Source organism: Cyanistes caeruleus, chromosome 12 (genome assembly GCF_971803275.1).
Source record: "Cyanistes caeruleus chromosome 12, bCyaCae1.hap1.1, whole genome shotgun sequence".
In the NCBI taxonomy this organism is placed as follows: domain Eukaryota; kingdom Metazoa; phylum Chordata; class Aves; order Passeriformes; family Paridae; genus Cyanistes; species Cyanistes caeruleus.
Window position 1 is genome coordinate 467,808 of NC_141712.1, and position 24,814 is coordinate 492,621.

A 24,814-nucleotide genomic window follows, 5' to 3' on the forward strand; every position below is an offset into this window, starting at 1 on the left:
CACACTTCAGAAGCCCTGGAACTCCTAGCAAAACAACATTCTCAGATGAGAGCCTTTGTCTACCAAAACAGACTCGCTCTCGACTATTTGCTAGCTGAGGAGGGAGGAGTGTGTGGCAGATATAACGAGTCAGAGTGTTGCATGGAGATAGATGACTTCGGAGAAACTATAAAGGGTCTAGCCGCTGAAATAAAGAAAGTAGCCCATGTACCCGTCCAGAAATGGAATTCGATTTTACAAGCCTCTTGGTGGGATCAAATTTTTGGGCAAGGGGCATGGTGGAAAAAGCTAGTATTCTTTATAGGATGTTCTATTGCCGGAGTCATCTTCCTACCCTGCCTAATTCCTTGTCTGATCAGACTGATACATTCTGTCGTTTAAGGAATGCAGATTGCCTCTCTCCCAATAGACCCAGAAAAGGCACAAGGAAACACTACCCTTCTTTCAAAAATCATGAAGTTAGAAGAAGAAAAAGAGAATAGAAATGCGGTTAAGGCATTGAGGGAATTTGAAAATAAACATATGTTGTCCACAGAAAATATAGAAGAGTTAGACCAAGAGGAAAACGACATTATTTAACCTGATATTCCTCTGAAAAAGTATGAAAACACGAATTTTTAATGTGTTCAAATTATTAGGTGGGGGACTGTAATAAAAAATTGGGTAAATAAAAATTCGGAATAAGAAGTTTAAATAAAGTATGTATAATTATAACTAAATGAAAGTATGGAATAAGGAATTCTCCTCCAGGTCAAGGTAGAATTCCTTTTCCAAAAATCACGAATTGCAAAAGAACCCCCCCCAGATAACAGGTTTCAGCAGACTCATCAACTCGGAGGAAAGGACAGGACACAGGCCATCATAGAAACAAAAGAACCAGCCTAAAAGTCTACCTCCAGAGAAAGGCAACGCCCGGCCGATTTCGGCCGGAGACCATCAAGCAAGACAAAAGGGATGAGCCTCAGGAAGATGGTCGTTGCCAGAATCGAACACCACACCCGCCAAACCCATACTACAGAAACTCAATCAAGAAAGACAAAGAAGAGACTACTCCTCCGAGATATCCATCGGCGCTAGCCCGGATCCCTCGATTCTGCTGTGATGAAATATGTTAAAATACATACAGACTCACTTTGCATTTGAGGAGACTCTGCCCGGATACTTACTGACTCAATGTTCTAGGCCAGGAAATCCATTCACCAGACAATCAGGGACATTTGGTGAATGGAAACTGGTTGGAATTCTAGCCTGGGGACATAAAATCCCTATAAAAACCCAGGCCAGAGAACCCTCAGACGTGGATTTGGGAACACCTATACCTTGCGTATAGACCCTGTCCACCCAGCGCTGCGCTGTCCATTTATTGTGGTTTTTTCCTCGCTGTTTGTTTCTTTATTAATTTATAATAAATTAATCTTTGTTAATCTTTAATCTGCCGTTGCATTTATAACAATAATAATCATGTTTAGGATAACATCTGATCAGCACTTACAGAATTTCTATCAGATGCATACAGCATGGTTTCTCACACAAAACATGAACTCAAGTCCATGTTTTTGTCAGTTGAGCTCTCGGAAAAAGACAATTACCTGATGAACCATTAGAGTAAAACCTGTTTTCTGACAGATGTACAGGGAAATTATGCTCTGCTCTTAAAACTGTTTTCAGTAGGACTGGTTAGAGATTTTTCCAAGAGAACAGATTTTTTTTTGATCTTAAAATGCTCATTCTTTGAGCACATGTGTTGATTTCTAAGAAGCGGAACAGCAAAGTACTAGAAGCATGCTTGTCAGGGAGGTCTCAGTCAGCTGTCTTGTTGTTCAGCAATGTTAGTGGCTTTGGGAGAAGTCAGGAAGCTACTGAGAATTCTCTTTAATTTCAGCTAACAGGCAGCAACTAATCCCAGGAGCATCTTCTCAATGAAAACACTTTTCTTTTTCATTGTTTACAAAACAAAATAATATTGAATTTCATTTTGGCAGTATACAGAAGATCATCTTAATTAGGAGTGATTTTTTTTAATACCTACAGGCCAGCAAAACCAAAGCATCATGAAATAAAAATGCCTTTTCTTTGGAACTTTTGTCATCAATCTTTTCATGTCTAGAGTTACAAATTTGTATGCTACATCCTTTGAAAATGATAAAATACTCTCCCTAATCCTCAAAGCATAAGTGAGGATAAGGCAAGTGTGTATAAAAGGGGAGATCCAGTTCATAAATGACATTTTGCACATATTCTGATGGCTCAGCTGCAATGAAGTCATTGACATCAACAGTGAAATACCTTCATTTGTGCAAGGGAAGAGTCAGACTTCGAAATATCTGATCTGGAAAGGCTCAGCATAGCCAGCAAGTGATGGAGGGGATTCTTTGCCTATGCTCTGCTCTCCTGAGTCCCCACCTTGAACACTGTGAACAGTTCTGGAGCCCCAACAAAAAAAAGGACATAGAACTGTTGGAGAGAGTCCAGAAAGGGCCATGGAGGTGCTGAGTGGATTGGAGCACCTCCCCTGTGGAGCCAGGCTGGGAGACTGGGGCTGCTTAGCCTGGAGAGGAGAAGGTTGTGTGGAGACCCCAGAGCTCCTTCCAGGGTCTGAGGGGCTGCAGGGACCCCAGAGAGAGACAATTCCTCAGGAACTGCAGTGGCAGGACACAGGGAATGGCTCCCACTGAGAGAGGGCAGGGACAGATGGGATATTAGGAAGGAATTGCTCCCTGGCAGGGTGGGCAGGCCCTGGCACAGGGTACCCAGAGAAGCTGGGGCTGCCCCTGGATTTCTGGTAGTGCCCAAGGCCAGGTTGGACATTGGGGCTTGCAGCAGCATGGAACAGGCTGGAAGGTGTCCCTGCCATGGCAGGGGTGGGACTGGTTGATCCTTTATGAATCTGGAATTCTGTGAAGACCTGACTAAAGTGCTGGTCTCTTTTTCTGTAACTGTGGAGGCACAAACTTGCAGTAGACCTGAATCTTCCCTGCTTTTTCCCCAGGAGACAATGGAATTCTCTGGGCACATGAATGTTGTGGTCAGAGATCTTTGACCTGATGAGCACAACAGGCTGGATGCTAATATTTGGGGGAAAAAAATCAGAATCAAGGAAGTTTGCTAATAATGAATCACAGCAATGAATTGCAGTAACAGCAGGAACTAAATTCTGAAGTGTGCCAGTGACGCAACTTGAATTACAGAAACAAAATCCTGGAAACTGTGGGAGGACAGGTTTACCATCTGATTTATTTGAGCTTTTAAACAAAGATCATGAAAAAAAATGACAGTCCAAATTCAGAAGTGACTTCTACATTAATGTAACTTACATGACAAAGGAGCAAAATTTAGAGCAATTCAAAACTCAGAACTGGACAAAGCAGTTTTCTTCTGCTTTCTGACAGTCTTTTATCAATTGCTGCTCTTTAAACACAGAAAATCTCTCTCTTCCTTCATACCAGCTACAGTTAGTTCACAATGACATAATTTCACAACACCTTTGATGGCTGCTAAGGGAAGAAAACAGAAAAATTAATAAAGGAATAGAGACACCAAAATGCAGGAGAAATAAAAGGCTCAGCAAGAAATTATACTATCAAAAATAGTAATGTTTTGACCAACCTTTGAAAGGCTCGACCTCTTTTTCTTTAAAAATACCTTTTAGTCTAAGGTATTTTGCAAACTCCTGTATTGCAGTTGGAGAAATTAAAAAAAACCCCTGAACTTAAGTGCAGCCATAGTCTTTAAAATGTCACAACTATGTTTTTTAATGGCTTGACCATGGTGTTCCAACTTGAAAGAATGTTGGTTTGCAGGAGGATTTTAGATACTTGAATTCAGTTCCTAGTGAAGTATATTGTTACTGAGTTTCAAAATAGTGGCTGCTCGGTAAATCGAAAGACTTTCTGCAGTACAAGGGTGAAATTCACTCTTGATGCCTTTTTCAGATTGACCTAGAAACAGAGGCCAGACAAAGTTAAAAAGATAAAATTGGATATATTTAATGAAGGGCCTTCAGGTACATTAAGGACAGAGGAAGCCTCCCCAAGGGGCTACACCCAAGATGGACGATGGTCACAAGTTTTTCAGACAATTATAATTTTGGTCTATTTACATATCAGGGGTTAGTCCTCCAATTACAGCTTCAAGTAATGAAGTCATACTCCCTCAATTCACTTTTGTTAATAGCTTTTGAGGCCTGAGGCAATAGGGTTCCAGGCCCAGAAGAGTAATTTTGTCTGACCAAAATGTGTAGACAGTAGCTAACACCTTATATGAAGTTTAGAGTTATGCACTAATGCAGTACAAGATTTGAAAAACATAAAGGCTAAAATCTTAAGGCATCACTCTAAACCAAAAAAAATGGCAAAAAAATTTTACAAGGTAGTTTATATTGGACAGTATTGTAGAAAAGGTGAATGAAGACAATTGCAAGGGATTAATTTATTCTCTCACTCTGTTCTGGTCTGAGAGAAATCTGTACATGCAAAAGTGAAATTTCACATTCAGTTAGTCTGCAGAGAATAAGAAATGTTAAGATAAAAGGTAAAATCTTCCTCCTAAGCCAAAGTGGATCTGTACAGAGCCTCTACTACATATTCTGTACTTGTTCGAAATACAGAGTTCTTTTAGAAGGAAAGATACAGCTTGGACTCTCAAAACTGGAACAAGTACTCATGTGGGACTTGGGATATGGAGCAAGATCTCACTTGAGACATCAGTGGAAAGTCTGTATTTGAAAAAACTCAAACTACACAGACACAGATGTTAATTCTGGAGTCACATCTGAGTGATTGCAAAATCAAGAAAAATCGGTCTTGTCTGGGTGATTGCTTGTCATTAAAGACTGACTCCACTTTTTACACAAAATTGTCACTGGTTTGATGTGAGTGTTATAAATTTGTATTGTGATATTGGCTTTCGCAGATGAATATTATATATTAAATACTTTTTAGCTATGCTAACAAGTCTTAAGTTTAAAAGAATTTCCCAGGTACAAGGCAAGGAAACCCCAGAGGGCAAGGACAGTGGGGCCCAAGCTGTTATCAGAACAATAGAACCCAAACTGTTATCAGCGGAAGATATGAAGACCAGCTGCCCTCAGGGGAAGGATGAGGGGCCCAGGCTGTTATCAACAAGTGACCATCTGCAGCAAAAAGGAAACCAAACTCCAAAATAATGCTGACCAGCTAGAATAATGATAACCAGCAAAAATTATGCTGACCAGCAGAAAATAACATGATCCAAGAAGGTGGAACCAGGGAGGGGACATGCTTGAATATGCATTAACCTCTCACAGCAAAGATGGGATAAAAAGGACACTCCTGAGATACCAGGTGTGTTCCTGGTAACCCACCAGGGCACCCGGCCGTTTTAACCCTTTGCTTTATTTCTTTTGTCTCCTAATTGTCTTTTGTTTATATTAAATTATTTTTATAATTTATTAAGTGAATCTCGTTTTTAAGATGAGGTTCTACATTTTCATTGAAAAGCAAATTCTGTGTGCAGATGTTTGTTTTGATTTTATGAAATTATTAATGTGGGCATTAAAATTCAAGCAGGATACATAAGCAGATTTTTTTTGTCCAATTATTAAAAAATGTAATTCTCAAAACTGTGTGTTTTTAAAGTAAAACAGAAGTCTGAATACTGGGTTTATCAATGATTTAATACATTAATAAGTGCAATATATTCCCTCTGCCTCTATGTAATGTGTTCAATTCATTAATTGCACACATTAAAAGCTACAAATTAATAGACCTTAAATTTGCTCATCTCAAAGGGAATCTTTTGAGTTATTTGCTTTCAGTGATACTTCTCTGTCAAAATGTATAAATCAAGTAATTTCGATTAATTTAGGGTTTAGTCTTCAATACTTGAGTGCCTTGAATATCACAGTTATAGTGCATTGGTGTTAAAAAATAAGAGATACTAAATCAAAAAGAAGGCTTGTGAGCAATGACATGTATCTCTGTCTAGGGTTTGGAAGACAGGTGTTTGCTAGCGAGGGCAGGAATCTCCCTTGGAATGAAAATGTAGACCCCTCCCTCCGAATTATTATAATTTTGAAATCAAGGGGCTCTCAAGCAGAGATCTGGGGATAGGAATAGCTGTTCTTTACTAGTGTGTATAACCAGGCAAACAAACAACAATAACTACAGCGTTAACAACAAAACAAAACCAGGGGCCCCGTGACAGCTTTCTCTGCTGAGACGGGAAGGGATGGAGGAGAAGCTTTGCTTCACAAACCCCCTCGGGAGGGCAGTCCTGGTGCTCCTGCAGGGCTCTGAGGAACACTCAGCTGGAACAGCAGGGATGAGCTGAGATCCTGGGCTGGTGGCTGAGGTGGATCAGCAGGGATGAGCTGAGATCCTGGGCCGGTGGCTGAGGTGGATCAGCAGCTCCACGGTGGTGACTGGCACTGCCACATGTCCCAGCAGGACAGGGGGTGCGAGGTCACCAATGAAGAGGGAAGAAGGAGAAGAAGAAGCAGCAGCTCCCTTTGTGTGATGGAGAATTCCCCTCTCCCCACTGCAACAGCTCCCATCCAAAAGCGTTCCTCTCTGAAGCTGAAGAAGAGAGCAAAACTGCCCCCGCCCTCCCTTTTTCCTGCCTCACTTCCCTCCTGGGCCCAGCCGAACTCTTTGTGTTTCTCAAGCACCCAACAAGTACCAGCAGTCAGGTTTGCGCCCCCCACCCCCCCCAAACTAATGAGTAAAAATTCCACAGGTGAGCCAGAACTAAAAGGATACCTAACCCCCAACAATCCCAAACTGCTAAAAGTTACTTAATTATGCTTTTCTTTTATCCCTTGAAACCAAGTCCATAGATTTTAAGCATTCATCCCAAAATGGCCAAGATAAATGGGAACTTGGATGGATTTTTTCCATGGGTTTAATTTCTTTAGACAAAACCACATTTCCTGTACACAGTGAGAATGAGAGCAATTTTTTTTGTAGGTCAGTGATAGTAGAAGGAAATGCAAATGCACAACTAAACTACTTAACACAAATCCTGCTGTTTACTCTTTTGGGCATTAATCTATGTTTGGTGTAATATTTTTCTAACATTTTATTAAGTTTTCCAGTTAAATATTAATGCAACTTCTTCAAAGAGAAACGAAGATTAATAACCCTGAAGTGAAAGAGAGAGGATGGGAAAATTGATAGTGTAGTTGGGCAGGAGAATTCTGCAGGAGTTCTGAACACTCTTCTCATTTATTTGAGAAGCTAAATATATTGTATAAAACATATGAAACATATAAAATATGGATATGTATTAGATATGCTCTAATTGCATGTGGTGCATGACCACATGTTGTAAATTAGGATCTTTCCACTCCAGCAACAAACTGTGTGCTGTGTCACTGCTTTATTTTTAAATACTTCCTCAATGTTCTTTTCAAATCCTTATATTTGAATATGTTAAACAGGGGGAGAAAACCAAATTAAATAAGAATCACAAGTTAAGGCAACTACTATATTTTTTTTTCATTTTAAATTTCAATTGAACATGTAATAAATAATTTACTTAAGCAGTGGAAACTTAGTGTAAACTTAGTTAACTGCTAAGTGATAACCACTGCAGCCTGTTGGCAGGGGTGGGGCTGTGTGTGCCTGATTCATGAGCACTACACAAAGTGCCTCATGTATATGGAACATACTGCAACCTTTGCCAGCTTACTTGGGGGAATGAGGAACATTTAAGATTCTTCGTACTCCTAGACAATAGTCAAGGTTGCCAGAAGGCATAAGGACAGTTCTGAACCTGAGGTCAAATTCATAAGGAAAAAATTATAGGTCTTGTCTTAAAGATATGACCCATAACCTGCGAAGTCCTTTTGTATTCCACTGCAAAGAGACAGAGGGCAGGATTCTGGGATTGTGTCACTGGACTTTTTCAATATTTTCGTTTTTCTGCCTGTCAACCTGAAAACTCAGCTTCTGAGCTTGCTGACATAGTTTTCTAAAGACTTTCCCAGGACAGTAACTGTAAACAGATATGTGTACATTCTTTCTGTTACACATCTTGTGATGGGCATCTCTCATGGCCAGTGCAGTGAGAAAGTGTTATCCTGACCATCCAATCCCTGGCCGTGGTCAGAAGCCTATAAATCCTGGGAGGAAAAATAAATTTTCTCTTCTTTTCACCGCACCTCGACCTGTGTCTCTGTGATCTATTCATCTTCAGCGGCAACATCTGCCCACTTAAAAAATACCAAGCTAGGAAAATATGTCAGGATAACAGAAAGGAATTAATCATCAAGGCTGATGCTTAAGATGCAGCAGTGTGAATAATGTGTTGCAATGTAGCTGTAGGTTGGATTGAGGCGATGCACAGGGAATTCATGGGAGCTTTACTAATGAGCTGCACTTTTGACTGTCTGCTAGCATTTGTCCCTGTTTATCCTTGTTACCTATTTATACCCTGTTCTTCTGTTCCACAGCTGTCCAGTCACACAGGGATGAGCACAGAAGGAAAATTCTGTTCATTCACAGCTCCATATTCCCTGTTTCACCCTCAAGGTAACAGGAGAAGAGTGAACACTTGTCTGTCATGTGTCTCTTCTATCATGATTTGTTTTCATTTATTTCATGTTGACCCAAGTAGGAATGATCAGTGAGAAGGTGGTATTGACTCTTTCAGATGTAAGTGCCACAGGACAGTGGTAGAACCTGAACTGATCTGACACAGGACCACTAAATCCATTTAAATGGGCAATTGCCTATGCCTGAATCAGCACATTCCCACACGAGAAGAGAAGGAAATACTAAAAATAAAACATTTCATAGATACTTATGTTCAGATATGTTCCAATAAATAGTGGCAGTCATCAGATTTGAATATTTTCTGTTTGTAAAAAATTTAATATTAAATTATTTCCTCAAGTAAAAGCATAGGAAGAAAAGAATAGCTGATGGTATTACCTTCTTTCTAGCCCAACAAAAGAAGAAGCCACATGAAAAATAGAGTGTAAGACTGGTGGTTGAAATGGCAGGAGAGCATCACTATATATGCTCAGTTCAGGGACAAAAGAGGAAGGGGGACATTATACACTATGACCATGCGGAAAGTTATGATGGAATGGAATGGAATTCATCTAAAGAACAGACCTAGACTCACACCCACAAGCAGAAAGCATCACTATTTCTCCATCCAATGATTTTTCTGTGGAGTCTTGTAATAATGTTGGAAAAGCAAAACTTATTAAAGTCATATTAAATGCAAGTCCTGGTGAAATAGCCAAGTGCTTAAGACAGTGCTTCCCTGAGAGCAGAACATTGGGTAGGAGCAGAGCTGGTTATCTGGCAGTTAGTGCAAAGAGCAGCAGTTCCTGACACAGTAGAAAAAACATTTACTTCTCTGTCTTTGCTGAAAAATATTGGAGGACCATCAGCCACACCACATGTTAGGGAGTCATGCCCAGATCCAGTCCCAGGCTTGGAATGGAAACAAGATTGCTTCCAGGGATGAGAAGATGGTTCACTTGTGTCTCTTTAATGTTTTGATCCTTATGGGCAAGGCCTATTATTGTAAAGTTTATTTTTGCTTCTGTAGAGAGAAAAAAAATTGGTTGAGCACCATTGCTGACAACACGACTGTAATTTTAAAAATTAGGTTATAATGAATGTGAGCTTCAGAAGAAGAGAGCAGAGTTGGTTCCATCTGCTTCCCTCTGGACTGCAGCATGAAAGGGAACAGATGGGCATGAGTTATGCCAGAATGGCTGGGACAGGCTAGACAGCTCCTCAGTCTTATTCTGTGTTATCCTCAGCTACTCTAGGATCTTATCTCAGTATCCAGGTTACAGGGCACTGCTGTAGTAGCATATGGGGGAATGATGCCTATCATTGAATAAGGAGAGAACAGAGAACTTGCTACAAATATAATTCCACAATATTCAGCTGTAGCTCAGGTGTCAGTTTAGTTGTTAATTCTAGTTTTCCCTTGTCGCTCTATTGGGAACGGCGAGAAGAACGACACAGACTCTCTCGTGGAGTCAAACTGGAGAATTTTCTCCTCCGGTTTATTACCTCAGGTCTTTTTTATAGGCCGATACGTGAAAAGTACAGAAAGAAAACTCTTATTGGTTAGTAAGCTAACACATCACCATCATTGGTCAGTGGAGTTCACCACCCCTCAACTTTCTCTTGCAAGAAAACAAGGAACAGACAAACAGCACCTGCAAGGCTGCTTTCTGTCTCTGAGGATTGTTTTAATTCCTCCCCATGATTTCCCAGGCCACTTTCTCAGGCAAGACTGAGAAAGCTATGTGGCCTGTAATTCCACAGGCACCGTGCTCTCTGCTTCACAGTTAGCATCCATATTCCCTCTTGCTTGATCCTGGAGTCCTGCACACCCTTACATCCTGAATAGTTAGGAGAAAGCAATACCACGGCTGTGCAGAAGGGAATGCTCTAGAATAATGCTCTAGTGGTGTGTCCTCAAATCAGATTGGGATTTTACTCTTTGTAAATGTAGAGTCCTTCTAACATAGGGGATTTATCATACCCAGTCCTGGAATGGGGCCAAGTTGGGGTGCAGAAGTCATGCTTAGACGCTGTGTGTTGCATTCTGCAAAAAGCTGTATAATAGTAAAGTTCTGGTATATGGTAATATCTATGCTTGAGGTTTGGCCATGGAAATGTGGGTTGAAGAAGCAGAAACACTGGAACTGCCATTAAAACTTTTCTTAAATGCATATACACTCTTTTTTACAGTTGATGGCTGATAATATATTTGAGCTTGCAGTATTTAGCCTTTCTTAACAATAATTAGTGATTGATAGACTTTTCTTGAAGTCCCAGAGCCTTCCACAGTGCTCACACCTTCATTTTGAAACCAGACAGTTTATTTTTTCTAATATTGTGTTATAGTCCATAATGTACAAAAGGCAGCTCATGCAATCAACTGTTATTATTTTAACATATATTTTTGAAAGCATCTCATAAATCTCTTGCATCTCTAGTGTTTTTCCTGGCTCTGTACAGCACAAAGTGGTTAAAGTGCAGCTTTATGACAGATTATTCAGTAATGGCCAGCCTGGCTACAGCACAAAGCTGGATTTTTAACTTGTTCCTTAATGTTTGTACTCCAGTTAGTATTTCATTCCACACCTGTTCAAATTAGCAATTTAAACTGTTGGTACTGTTGATTACAGTGTGGGGAAAACTCTTTGTTAAGCGCTCAAAGGCAAGCCTGATGAGGCCATTCCAGGCTTCTATGTTTTTTGTCCCACTGTGTTTGCTTTCCTCCTATCCTTATGTTAATAATTTTGTTATAGGAATATACGTGTGCATTGTAAAAGACTATGTTAGAGTTTGCATGGTAAGAGCTGTAGAAGTGTCAGAAAATCCTCTCTCTTTCATATCTTCAAATAAAAAAGACTGTTGAATCTTTTGACAGAGCATATGTGTGCACATATTGAAAAATATTGATTTCAATACTCGGCGCAAGAATTGTTTGAGGTATAATTTATTCTATGAAAAAGGAGGGAAATTATCATCAGTGTTTCATGCAATGCTTTCTGGGTTGTTTCACAATCCATATTTTCCAATGTTTCTTAGGGAAAGCAGGGAGTTGGGAGAGAAAAACAATTTAACACTTGACAAATGGTCCATGATTTATATTTTTATATCTGGATATGCAAGAAGTTGTTTTCTGATAAGATTTCTATTGTATCAGTGCACCTTGATATTTTGGAAAAGATATGAATGTGACACCATATCCTTGGAACCAATGGGCAGCTCCAATCATTGATCAGAATTTTTGCTTCTTGTCTTCTATGTGTTGTTTTATACTTTGGCTCCCTCAAGGTCCACATATACTTCAGGGTTTTAATGAACTAGCAGTATACTAGTATAGAAAAATAACTCATTTGGATTTTTGCCATGAAAAATGGGAAGTCAGTCTTTGAACACTGGCCAAAATCTCATTACTTTGGTGGCAAATGAGGCATGAAACATATTGTCAAAAGTATAGAGCCCAAAACAAAGCGACATGAAATATTTTATCTTCATGGGGTGTACCACAAAAGGTTTGAACTCTTAAATCAGACAGTGCACTTAAGCACATAGTGACATCCATCAAGCACTCAGTATTCATTGCAAAATTTGTCCATGATGGCAGCTTTAATGAAGTTCTGTAATTTCTCTCAGCCTCAGAAAACTATTATTTCAGCTGGATGAAGGCATAAATCTACCAGCAACACTTCAACTCTGGCCTTGGTCAAGGCTTAGACTATTGACTTTATGGTGAGAATTTCATGGTTATCCTTCATGTCCTACTCATTCCTGTCTGGATGGCTGGTGTGGGATATCAGCCTACTGTTCCCAGACATGGGTGATGGCAAGGAAGTAAAGTTACAAAAGGGAAACTGAAAAGACAACCTTGGCAAGGCATTCTGAAGTATTCCTGAAGTATGTGAACAAGAGTATGGACCTGCTGGAGGGCAGGAAGGCTCTGCTAAGGGATCTGGACAGGCTGGATCCATGGGATCATGCCAATGGTGAGAGGAACAACAGGGACAAGTGCCAAGTCCTGCCATGGGGTCACAACAACTCCATAAGTGCTCCAGGCTGGGGCAGAGGAGCTGAAAAGCTGCTGGTGGGAAAGGCTTGCAGTGCTGCTGACAGGGCTGGACATTAGGGTATGACAGAGCCAGCATGTGGGCAGATGGACAAGAAGGCCAATGGTACCTGGCCTGTCCCAGCCATGGTGTGGTCCAAAAGACCAGGGCCCCCTGTGCTGGCTCTGCTGAGGCCCCTCAAGGGCTCTGATCAGCTCTGGGCCCCTCCTGGCCATGAAGAGGTAGAGGGAGTGGAGCCATGTCCAGGGCAGGGAATGGAGCTGGGAAGGGTCTGGAGCCCCAGGAGGGGCTGAGGAAACTGGAAAAGGGGCTCAGCCTGGAGAAAAGGAGGCTCAAGGGGAATTTCTGGCTCTGCACAAGTCCCTGCCAGGAGGGGACAGCCGGAGGGGTCGGGCTCTGCTCCCAGGGAACAGGGACAGGAGGAGAGGGAACGGCCTCAGGCTGGGCCAGGGGAGGCTCAGGGTGGACACCAGGAGGAATTTCATCATGGAAAGGATGGCCAGATCTTGGCAGGGGCTGCCCAGGGAGGTTTGCAGTGCCGATCCTTGGAGGTGTCCCAGGAAGGGCTGGAGGTGACACTGAGTGCTCTGAGCTGGGGGACAGGGTGGGGATGGGGCACAGCTGGGACTCCATGGGCTGGGAGGGCTTTTCCAGCAACAGTGATTGTGGGATTCTGGGATTCACTTGTTTTCCCTTTGATCTGCACAGCAGAGCAGAATTCTGTCAGTAGGTGGCTGAACAAACTCAACAGGACAACTCTTTTTGTTTTATCAAATATTTAAGAGTTGTTGGTCTGGGAAAGTATTTGTAGTGAGACAGTGAAATGGCCAAGGGATCAATATAAACAATGGTAAAAAATTCATTATGTAAGGGCAGTGCACTTTGAAGAAGATTGTTTTATCCAAAGCACCCTCATTTCTGTAGGTGAGCAGTCAGATTTATCTCAGCCATACACACATAATACTCAGCAGCTCAGAAAAAATCACACCAACTGACAAGCACAGGGTTGATCATTTTTTCAGTGTTGAAATTCAGTGTGATGGGACATGAGAATCATGAATCAATGTAAAATATATACACTCTGGAGAGGGGACAGATGGCATTCTGAACTTTCAGAATGACAATGAATGTACAATGCATAATGCCATTTTGCTGTCATGATAAGGAAATAATCTCTTTAACTGTCTTCAAGTATGTGTTGCTGTTTCTCTGTGCTGTTGATACTCACTTGTCCTCAACCATCATACATTAAATTTTAAGGGGAAATAGTGTAGATATCAGGCAAAAGGTTTACAGCCAGCATACATGGGAATGATTTACCAAACCTACAAAATAAACTGAATTGCAGAAGAATGGAATAAGAGGATTTTGGTTGGAATAGAAAGTTGCAACTTCCTGTTGTTTTGAAAACTGAAATTTATTTACTGTAAAAATTGCACAGTTTGTCCACTTTATACAATCCTTAAGTGAACCCACATCTGTTTAATATTCAAAACCAACTAACGAACCAACCAAAAAAAAAAAAAAGAAAATTGGTGTGTTCTAAAAGAGGCTTCATGCCCCATAATTTAAGGAGTTCTTAAAATATATCCACTTCCATTTTAAATAGGAACTGACTTGTAAGATTTAAAAAAGATTTAATACATTGTCATAACCTAAAAAAATATATTGCACTTTCCATAATACAGTTAGGCTTTTAAGACCTAGTGTTGTCAGAGTGCTGGACTTTTCCATTTCTTCTTATCTTTGTGAAGGCTCAGAATGATGATTTATACTGTGACTGTTTTACAAAACTATTTCATATATTTTCTGTATTTGCCCAGAGAAGCTCTGGCTGCCCCTGGATCCCTGGCAGTGCCCAAGGCTAGGTTGGACATTGGGGTTTGGAAGAGCACAGGACAGTGGAAGGTGTGTCTGCTCATGGCAGGGTGGGACTGGATGGGCTTTGAGATCCCTTACAACCCAAGTAATTCTGTGCTTTTTTTTTATATTTTCATTGCACTTTGTAAGCAGCAGTACTGTTTGGCTTGATTCCATTCATTTTCAGAACCAGTTGTGAAGAGCTGAGCCAAGTCTATCTATCCCCTTCTATATTAGGAATAATTAACAAAATGATTTTATTTCTCCCTCTGTTCCAAGCAATCTGTTCTCCTGTGCCATTCAAGTATGAAGCACATATATTATTTTGAAATGTGACCTGCTGCAAATCATCTGGAATTGTTCTTTTGTCCATGGGAAGCAAGAATGTTGAGACAAAATGAACTTGTTTCATTCTAGATAATCCAAATCTATGCAGGGAATAAAAAGCAACTATAAAATGGAAAAAAAATGGTTGCCATTTTGGAAGGATAAATTTAACTTCTAAGGTAAATTCCCACCATGATTTGTCAGTAACTGATGCAAAAAAGATAAATCTGAGCAAGTGGTACCTGTTTTGTCCAATATGAAGGATTAAAACAATGGGGCAAATGGAATTCTGAATTAATATCACACACTGAAGCATTCTCAGAATACAAACCCTGCCATTGGGTGTCCCCAGAAGGCAATGGGATGATCCAAAAGTTCAAGTGGCCTGATTTGATTCTTGAAAAGGCAGGATAAATTTAAGTTACTCTAAGCTCTGTTTTTCATTATTTATATGATCATACCTGGACAATGGTAGTTCATGTGCATCAAAAAAGACACTCTGCTTGAATCAGAACAAGCGAACAAGCAAACAAGTGGACAAGTGAACAAGCTCTAGTTTATCCTGGGAGGTTTTTTTAATCTCAGTGTTCTGCACCTGGTTCCACTTAAAACTTTTAAAATAAAACCTTATTCTTATGAATTAAATAGTTCTTCTGAATTAAATAGTGAAGGACATACTTTTAAAGCTGCTCCAGATTGGCAGGTTTGTATTATTTGGTGCTGAGATCTATAGTTTGATACCTTACAAGATGAGGGGCATTCTCTGTAAGGAGGAGCCTTTATATGCAATTTTCTCTACTTCACTGACATTTTCCATGTCTTCTGATAGAATGAAGATGTAAAAATGTTCTGGGAGGGTTAAAAATGCATGAACTGGAGTTCTTAAACCCTCTGATCTAGTGCTTTGTGTTGGTACCTCTTACAGTCTAAAAGACAACAAGAATGAAAACTCTCTGTCTGACATTTGTAGTTGTTGCACTGTCAGTGCTCCTGCCTCCATTGAAAATTATTGATTAATGCTGAAATAGCTATAAACAAGTTTTGCATTTCTTTTCCCCCTCTTCTCTAGATTTTTTCAAGTTCAAAAACTAAAACACTTTCTCATGTAATGCAGTATTTTGAACTCTGAACAATTAATTATCAATGTACAAGATGACAGAATTTAATGGCACAAATAACTTGGCACAAGTCATAGTTCAACTCTTGACAAACACAAATACCTTGTTAAGCCCTAATATAGTGCTGTTTAAATTAGATACTGCATTAAAAGTTAAGTGAACTCACTTTTGAAACAGAAACGATTTGAAGCCAAGTCTAATTTTCAGACTAAAATTTTATGGAAACTATTTTTTTTTCCCTTCTGAACCTTCTGAAGTAACAGTATAGGATTTTTTGAATATAAATATTGCACTTCATTAGAAGCATAGGCAAGGATTTGTGTGAGATACAAACTTTAACTCTTCTTTTTTTAATTTACTATTCTCTCTGCCTAATTAATATAATAAAAAGGTTGTTGCCAAAATCAGTATGTGACCCCAATGCAGTATTATTAATATTCCTATATCCAGTAGATCTCATGTTGTAATTCCCTTGGAAGGAGTGGGGCATGTCAGATAAATTAAAAGAACAGATATAGATTAAGAATGATGTAAATTTCAATCTTGCACTTTTAATTTCACTAAATATTATTTTCTGTTTTCATTACCATATTACATTGAAATGTGGAACTTCAATTTCATCCATTATTTCATTTAATAAAACCTTTGTCTCATCTCAGTTCTTGAGGAGATGTTAACTTTGAATCACATTGACTTCACCCTATCCAATTTACATATGCTGAAGAAATAAAAGTCTTTTCAAGAGTTGCCATGGGGCTTCAGAAGCCTCAAAGGAGTATTAAGACCTTGAGTTTAATGTAAACTGCCTCCAACACAAAACACAAATCTTCCCAACAGAATACTAATGGATTAGTGTACAGTTGCATTTTCCATGCAAGTTTGTAAAGTAAATAAACATGTAGGGAATAAATAACTAAATTATGGCTGAGTGTTTGAGTACAGAAATGTACCAGCTGGAAATAAAAACTGCTTTCTATAGGCCTGCATTACATAAGAAATGTTATATGGTTTGACAGATGTACAAAATAGAACCCAGGATAGATTAAAAGGGGATTTCAGAGTGCCTCCATTTTCCCTCTCAGGACTCAATACCTGCAGAACTGCATTAGATGCTTCTCAAAGTCACTATGAGTATACATATAAAGTTTTTGCCTCAGATCTGATTTCTAAAAATACATGCTTCCACACTAGATTTATTTAGTTTTACTTGTATAAGTATCCTATATTTATTTTGGTTTGTACAAGTCTTTGTCTCTTTCAAACAACGGACTTCAGTTTGTACAATAACTAACAGGAAATGTTTTCCTAATATGACCTCAATCTCATCTCTATAATGGGTTTCTCATTATAATAATTATTTCCCATTAAAATGTCAGAACTGGTTTAAAAGATATCTAAGAAGACATGTCTGAGCAAACTAGCAGGAAAAAACCTTGATGTTAATTTACTTGGCATCATTTAGGGAAATGGAGAAGTGCAGTACATATAATGAGAATCCTTGTGTGACACCAAAGGCAGGCAGATTGACTATATATAGTATTAACACTTAAATAGTTGGTCAGTCATAAGTAATTAGGGAGCATTATAATTACAGAAAGAGGTTTATTTCGAGTGGCAGTGAATGATTCTGAGTGAATGCTCCTCCACAACAAATCCAGCCCTATTTGCTGCTCAGGAATGATCTGTGAGCAGGCAGACTTTGGTTCATTGTTTGGGTGGGATTGCAGACCCCTCCCCTGGCTGGAGAAACACTCCTGGGGCAGTGGCATTTCCAAGAACTTGGTGGGAATGGGAGGTGCTTGGTCTCACCGTTTGGGAAGGAAGAGGGGCCAGACTGTTTGGGCCAGAGTCTGACAACCTCTTCACACAAAGAATCTGCTTCTCCCATGAACGATCCCAGTTGTTACAGCTCAGTAAGCTCATCCTGCCCTGACCCTTTATTTAGAATGATTTCCATTCCTTGGGTGTTCAAGAGCAAGCCAGTGTGACAGAGTTTCCTGCCCTTTGTTATCCTGGTGTTCTGTGTGCAGGAGATTCTGATTCAGCAGTGTTCTGATTCAGCAGGAGATTCCGGAATGAATGGAAGGAAGCCCTATAAGCTGTGTTGGCAATGATGGGCACATGCATTGTGTTCTCTTGAAATCTCACTTTCCCATGCTGCTTTCCTGCTCATTCAGGTGTTCTCTGGTATAATGTCCTTTAGAAACAGAAAGCCCTTTATAAATTCTAAATCAAAGCAAACTGCAATAACCAGAAAATATTAGATTCTTTACACATTGATAACTGACAGGACTATTAATTCTTCCCTGTATCTGATTAATGTAAAAATACAATTTAACAGTGTTTATATAAATATTTTTGTAGCAAATTAATTTAAAAAGGTAAGATGAAAACTGTACAATTTCCTATCAATATCATTCTAAATTTTTTAAGAAAAGAAAACCCCAACAAAACACAAAGCAACCCTCTCACTGGGAACCCAGAACTTAGAGTTCCCACAAAATATCATCCTTCCTGTGCATGCAGTATGCAAGTGGACTATTGGAAAGTAGTTTTAAAATAGATTACACACAAGCTGACTCCCCAGGCTTAATGGGTACTAGAGACAGAGCTCATACTTCTTATGCAAGCAAACCTATCATTGAATTAAAGTGCATTTCCTTGAATGAATGGCACGTTGAAACTCCTGGAAGGAAGCCATGCTACAAATAATTCAACTGAATGGGGTAAGAAACCATCCCAGAAAGCCCTTTTAAGCTTGGAAAGCACCCTACTGAATTCCCCTCCACGTGCAGTATCTGCTGTCACATATATAAAGAGTAGCCCACAGTCCTTCAGAACTGGCTGCTCAGTATTTGCCAGGCTGCAGGGGGCAGACAGTGCAAACAGCATCCCACATCCATCCACCCTGTACAGGCGAATCTTGCCCAGGTTGTCCCATTGTCCTGACCTGCTGTATGTCACTGATCCCTAAAAAATGCTGCTTGCTTGAACTGGACCACAGACTTCTTGGTCTTCTCTGCCAATGTTTTCATCTTGACACACATCTAATTATTTTCTTGATTGTAGCTTCAGCATCATACAGCAGCTCAGAGTAAGGGGGTAAATGTCTTTACTGTAATTATGTATTCCCTAATACTGGAAATTTGTCTTCTTAAAATACCAGATAAAGTTAACAGGGCAAGCATCAGTAAACAAGGATAATTACCTTGGCAATTTGGATTTATTCATTGAAATGGATTGTCAGAAATAAGTTTATTGATGTTACCAGATTAAGGATCCATTTCTCTCTCAGATGTTTCAACTCCCATGCAATAATCTCCCTCCTGATAAGCACAAAGAGTTGCACACATTTCTTGCTCATTCCTGTGCATACCCTTAAATGGACTTCTAAACCACTCTCAATTCATGACTAAAATTTGAGAGTCTTAACTCAGTGTTTCTTATCAATTCTGTTGTGTTTGTTAGTTTTGTTAATTAGCTTTAGCTCTGTTCTGGAAATGGTTTGGCTTTGACACCCCCAGAACCAACCAATAGATGGTGACAGCATCACACTGCTGGATTTAGCCTGGCTCCACATGGCTGAGAGCCTGGGCTTCCTCTTAATGGCATAATTTCTTACACTGTGAGGCCTGGTGGTGTTAGTAGAACTCAAGTATAATAACTTTGAACATTCAGAGGTACTGGTGTAAGTCTGGAATGGCTCAGAGTCTGCGATGGTGCACATAAGCACAGCAGAGATTAAAGTAGCCCAAGATTTCAGGTCTCAAAGGAATTATTTGAGAACAAAATCTATAGCACAAAAATACAGTGGCACAATTTTTAAATCAATCATTTTTCCAGTGTAAGATTCTGCATCTGCGAAAGTCAAACTGGCATTTAGTACTTTACAAATCGCAAATAGCAGAAGAGCCATTTAAGCATTTTGTTAGAAAGATTTTTTTGTGAAGGTCTGACTGTCCACCCTCTTTAGGCTTCTATATTAAATATATATATTAATGTATATTAACCTGCTGGGAAAATAAAGTTTGGTTCTGTGATTTCATTTTGTGATCCTGCACAGGCAGGGTGGGAATTAATAGCTGACTCCATCAGCTTTCTATTTCCCTTGACCAGAATTAGAATTTTGTCTTCATTCGAAAAATAAAAAGTGATAAAAGTGATAAAATAAAATCAATAATTTCAATTTGATGTAACAGCCTTCTCCTAGAGCTTTGTTAGCAAAGGAGAAAATCCAGCCACAGATGAAGTTAGTGGAAACTTGGTCATGTATTTTAATGGGCCACAATATTATACTCTTCATTAATATTTCACAGTTCGTAATTTTTCATTATTGGAAATATTTTTTACAGTTATTTGCTAAGAAGCAGAATAATGTTTAAAACTTCCTTTGTATTTGAAGTATTAAATATTGGTTACTTCTTAAGATGTGAAAAATAGTTTATTAATATACCCTCAATTCAATTTTTTTTACAATTCTGTAATGTAAATTTTCATTAAGATGGTGAACTGTATGAACTATTGTGATCCATTTATAATGCTAGATGCTTTATTTGAAAATACGGAGAATTTTAGAAATTCTGGTGATGTGTCATAATTTTGCAGAAATTTTTGTCCCCATAAAGAGCAAACACATTTCAACATTCTAGAAAATCACAAGAAAAGACAAAAGTAGTCATTGGTTCTACACGTTTAGCTGAAGAAAGTGTTTTCTTGGAGTTACACTTCTAAGTCTGGTTAAAAGGTAAAATTTCAGGAATCTTCCAACACAGAAAGGAAGAACACAAGAAAGACAGAGACATAAATAATGACAGATGAGGCAAGTCAGTCCAATATTTCAGCAGGTAAAAAGCAATGTTTAAACTGCTGTAAAATGAACCTGAACAGGTAGGTTGAGAACATTAAAGCCCATCCAGTGCCACTCTTTCCACTGTCCCAGGCTGCTCCCAGCCCCAATGTCCAACCTGGCCTTGGGCACTGCCAGGGATCCAGGGGCAGCCCCAGCTGCTCTGGGCACCCTGTGCCAGGGCCTGCCCACCCTGCCAGGGAACAATTCCTGCCCAATACCCCATCTAACCCTGTCCTCTGGCACTGGGAGCCATTCCCTGTGTCCTGTCCCTCCATCCCTTGGCAATTGTCTCTCTCCATCTTTCCTGCAGCTCCTTCAGGCCCTGCAAGGCCACCCTGAGCTCAGCCCAAAGCTTCTCCTCTCCAGGCTGAACCATCCCAGCCGTGGCAGCCTTTCCTCCCAGCAGAGCTGCTCCATCCCTCTGCTCATCCTGGAGCCTCCTCTGGGCTCTCTGCAGCAGCTCCAGCTCCTTGCTGTGCTAGGCCCAGGCTGGGGCAGCTCTGCAGGTGGGGTAAGAGCCTTAAATGCAAAATCAAAGTATTAATAATTAGCAAAGCAGTGCTTGCAGGTACCTGTGAGATGATGCTTCTCAATGCTTCACCAGTGTCATTCCTGCTGCCCAGGACATTGTCAATCCCTCTGGCCAGTGCTCTATTAATGCAGCATTTAGTGTCATCTGCTTGATGCAGTAAAATAGCAGCAACTCCCAGGAACTAATTTAAAAGCTTGCAAGTTTTATGCCAAACAACTGCACAATTCTTAACAGAGTGATTTGAAGGAATGGAAGAAAAAGGAAATTCAGTGAGCAGGACTGGATGTTGCCTCTGGCCATAATAAAATACCTGTTGAATGAGAGTTGACATCAATGGACTTTGAAATTGGACTATGTGTCTTAATTAATGGAAATGTCACAATACTCTTTTGGTTAGGCTTTCAAAGCCAGATTAAATGCTGACGACTTAGCAAAACTATCTGATTATTCAATTTTTAGTGTGATACCAAGAATTAATGCTAAAATATCACCAAGAAGCAAGACAGGCACTTTTTTACAAGGCTACACCTGCACACAAATCTACTCAGGTGCAGGTTCTGGAAACTGCATCTGAATACTCATGCGAGCAAATTTTAGTATACAAAGCTTACAAGATTATGTTCAAATTTGGCAGAAATACCATCCTGGATTTTGTTATATTTTTGTTTGACCTCTGGAACATTTGTGTTCATAAACAATCTTACTCCAAACTCTTACTCAGAAGAAGCAAAGTGGAAGGTGGGTGTAGGAGGAAATAAATGTGGTTTCCTCACCTAAGGAGTTTAAAACTGGTAAGATAATGTACAAACCTAGAGTAATTCCCATTACAATTTAGAAAAATGGAGCCAAATAGTGCTTGCTAAGCACATTTAAAATAATATTTTTAGAAAAAGAAGTGTTGAATGAGACAGTAACTAAATCAAGGACACAGAATACTATAGAAACCTCCAAAGGTCAAATTGATGTTTACCAGACCAATATGTCTTATTGACAGCATCTCTCAGAGATTCTTTAGGTGTAAAAATGATTCCCAATCTCAATCTAAGTATCTTAGAAGAAATTTTTTTGACAGAAACTGTGAGATGAATGTATTGTGACTCCACTAGGGATTGATATGTTTTAAGTCATTATGTCTTAACTATGTCTCAGGCAGTGCTTTCATAACCTTTAAGAGCTGTGATGGGGGCTGGTTAAAGTTCCTGCTGCTCACTGAGCTTTTGGGAAGCTCATATGTGACCTTAAGAGAACTTTTAAGGCTCTGCTGTATGACACTATGTCCATCCCATGGAATCTCTGGGCTTGGCTCAGCTCGGCTCTGTATCTTTGCTCAGACATTGACAGGAATATGCTCCTTACACTCTTGGTGGATCCTTGGCATCCTCCTTCTCTATTTGCAGACTGATCCATAAAGGATCTGAGCTGGCATTTGATCTCCTGCCACCTTTCACCTTCTGAGGAAGGAATTTCAGCATCTGGCCAAGGGTGTGCTAGGACACTGCCCACAGGGAGAGGAGAGGATGGGAAACAGGAACTCTCTGTGCCTTCTGTGTGTGTAGGCCAGGAATAGTCTTCGCTTTAACATCAATTATAAGATAACTGCACTGCTTCCCCTGCCCTCACATGTTTTCATACAAAACAAAAGTAATTGCATTGATAGAGCTGCTGGATAAGAGCACAAAGAAAGTTCTAGCGGGGTTTGCCACTCCCTAAAATCCTCAGCCAGCCAGTAGCTGAATTGTTGAATAATTCAACAAGCAAACTGTGCAAGCATTAACTCCAAAGGGGAGGAAACAAGTATGTATTTATAAATAGTGCTAGGACACACTTTTGGAGCTATGGATTGTGTTTTGCATCACAGATTTCAGAACCATTCTGATTTTCTATGTGTATTCTCACGCATACATGACAATGAAAATTGGGTTTTCTCAAGAAATAGCTAAATACTTTGTATTTACACTTTTTTGGTTGTTTTCAATCAAGCAAATGCACATTGCCTCACAAATGTTCACATATAAGCTGGAAAAATGGCCTTACTGGACAACTGGTGTAAATTTTCCAGCCAGACTGAAAAAAACAAAGATTGTCACAGAGGAAAAAGAATTGTCCTGTGGAAACAACCCTTCTCCCAAAAATGCACTTAAAGACCAGTAATCCTTGAGATGGCATCAAGAGTTGGAAAGCCTAAAAATACAGTCACCACCAGGAGCTAATTCATCAAATAAATAAGAGAAGTAAACAGCTTAAAATTATTTCTGCTCCTTCTGGAGCATGTGCCTGTAACTCACGCAGTCTGGACAGGACTGGGATAAAGGATCTCTAAAGACAGTGAGTGTGGGGATGATAATGCTGAAACACAGAAATACACAACTCTGTGTGGCCATTCCTCTGAGATGTAAATGATCTCTGATACCTTGATGTGAATCTGCATATATGATTATGACATCCCAGTTGCTGCTGTAAGCTGCTCAGCCCATTCTTGCTGGCAATTGTGAGTTAAACTCTTTAAAATATTCTTTATTCTAGCACCTCTTCTGCATGAACCAAGTGTGGGCCGAGTTCTGTGCCTGAACAAAGAATCCATAGTGCAGGAGTCACTTTCGGTAGTTTCTATGATTTCTAGGAAAACATGGAAGGAGCAACAAACCCACTGGCCTTCCTGTAAGCCAATAAAATAATTTTTTAGAACTTAAAAAAATTCTACTTGTCACTAGTTGTAGTAGAACTTAAAAAATGTTGCGTATAATGAAAAAAAAGTCTTAATCAGTCATATCTCCTTTCATAACAGCAGTGAAACAGAAGTTGTGTTGTAAAGGATATTTGCTGGATGGCTAAGGGTGACCAAAGGGGTGTAGAGCATCTCTGCAGAACCCACTATGAAAGCCTTGGCAGGACTTTCCTTGTCATCTTTCAATATTCCTGCCCTTTTCCCATTTTTGAGCTCTGGCTGACAATTTATAGCTGTCCTTGACCTTAACCAACACCTTGAGCCTATTCCCCAAGCTGTGTCCTCCAGAAGGAGCTATAGAAGTGCAAGATGATGGATCTTGTGACAGGGAATGGATGGCTTCAGGTCTGATATCCTAATTTTGAGTCTGGCACACAGTCCCTCAATAAATCCAAGGATTTAGGTATCCTTTATTTGTGGATCATGGGAATTGCATGTTCAGTGGACACAGCCTCTGCTCTGTTACGAATGTACATTTGCATCATTGTGTTTTGTTCCTGCTTAACATTTTAACACAATATTTATTGTGTAAATATATATATCTATATAGAGAGATATAAAACCTTCCTGTGTAAATAAGACTGCATGTTTAACAGCTGAAAGTGATCTAGGTCTACACAAGACACAGTGCCTCTCCTACATATTTTAACTCTGATAATAAATTAATTACATTTATGCTGAAACACAACCTGTGCATTCAAACCAAGTAAACAAGTCCTATAAACTTCCTTTATTTTTTAACAAACAGCAAGAGAGAGAAAAAAAAAAAAAAAAGTGCAAAATATTCTTCATGCACGTTCTATCAGTACTCTCTGACAAGGCTAACAGC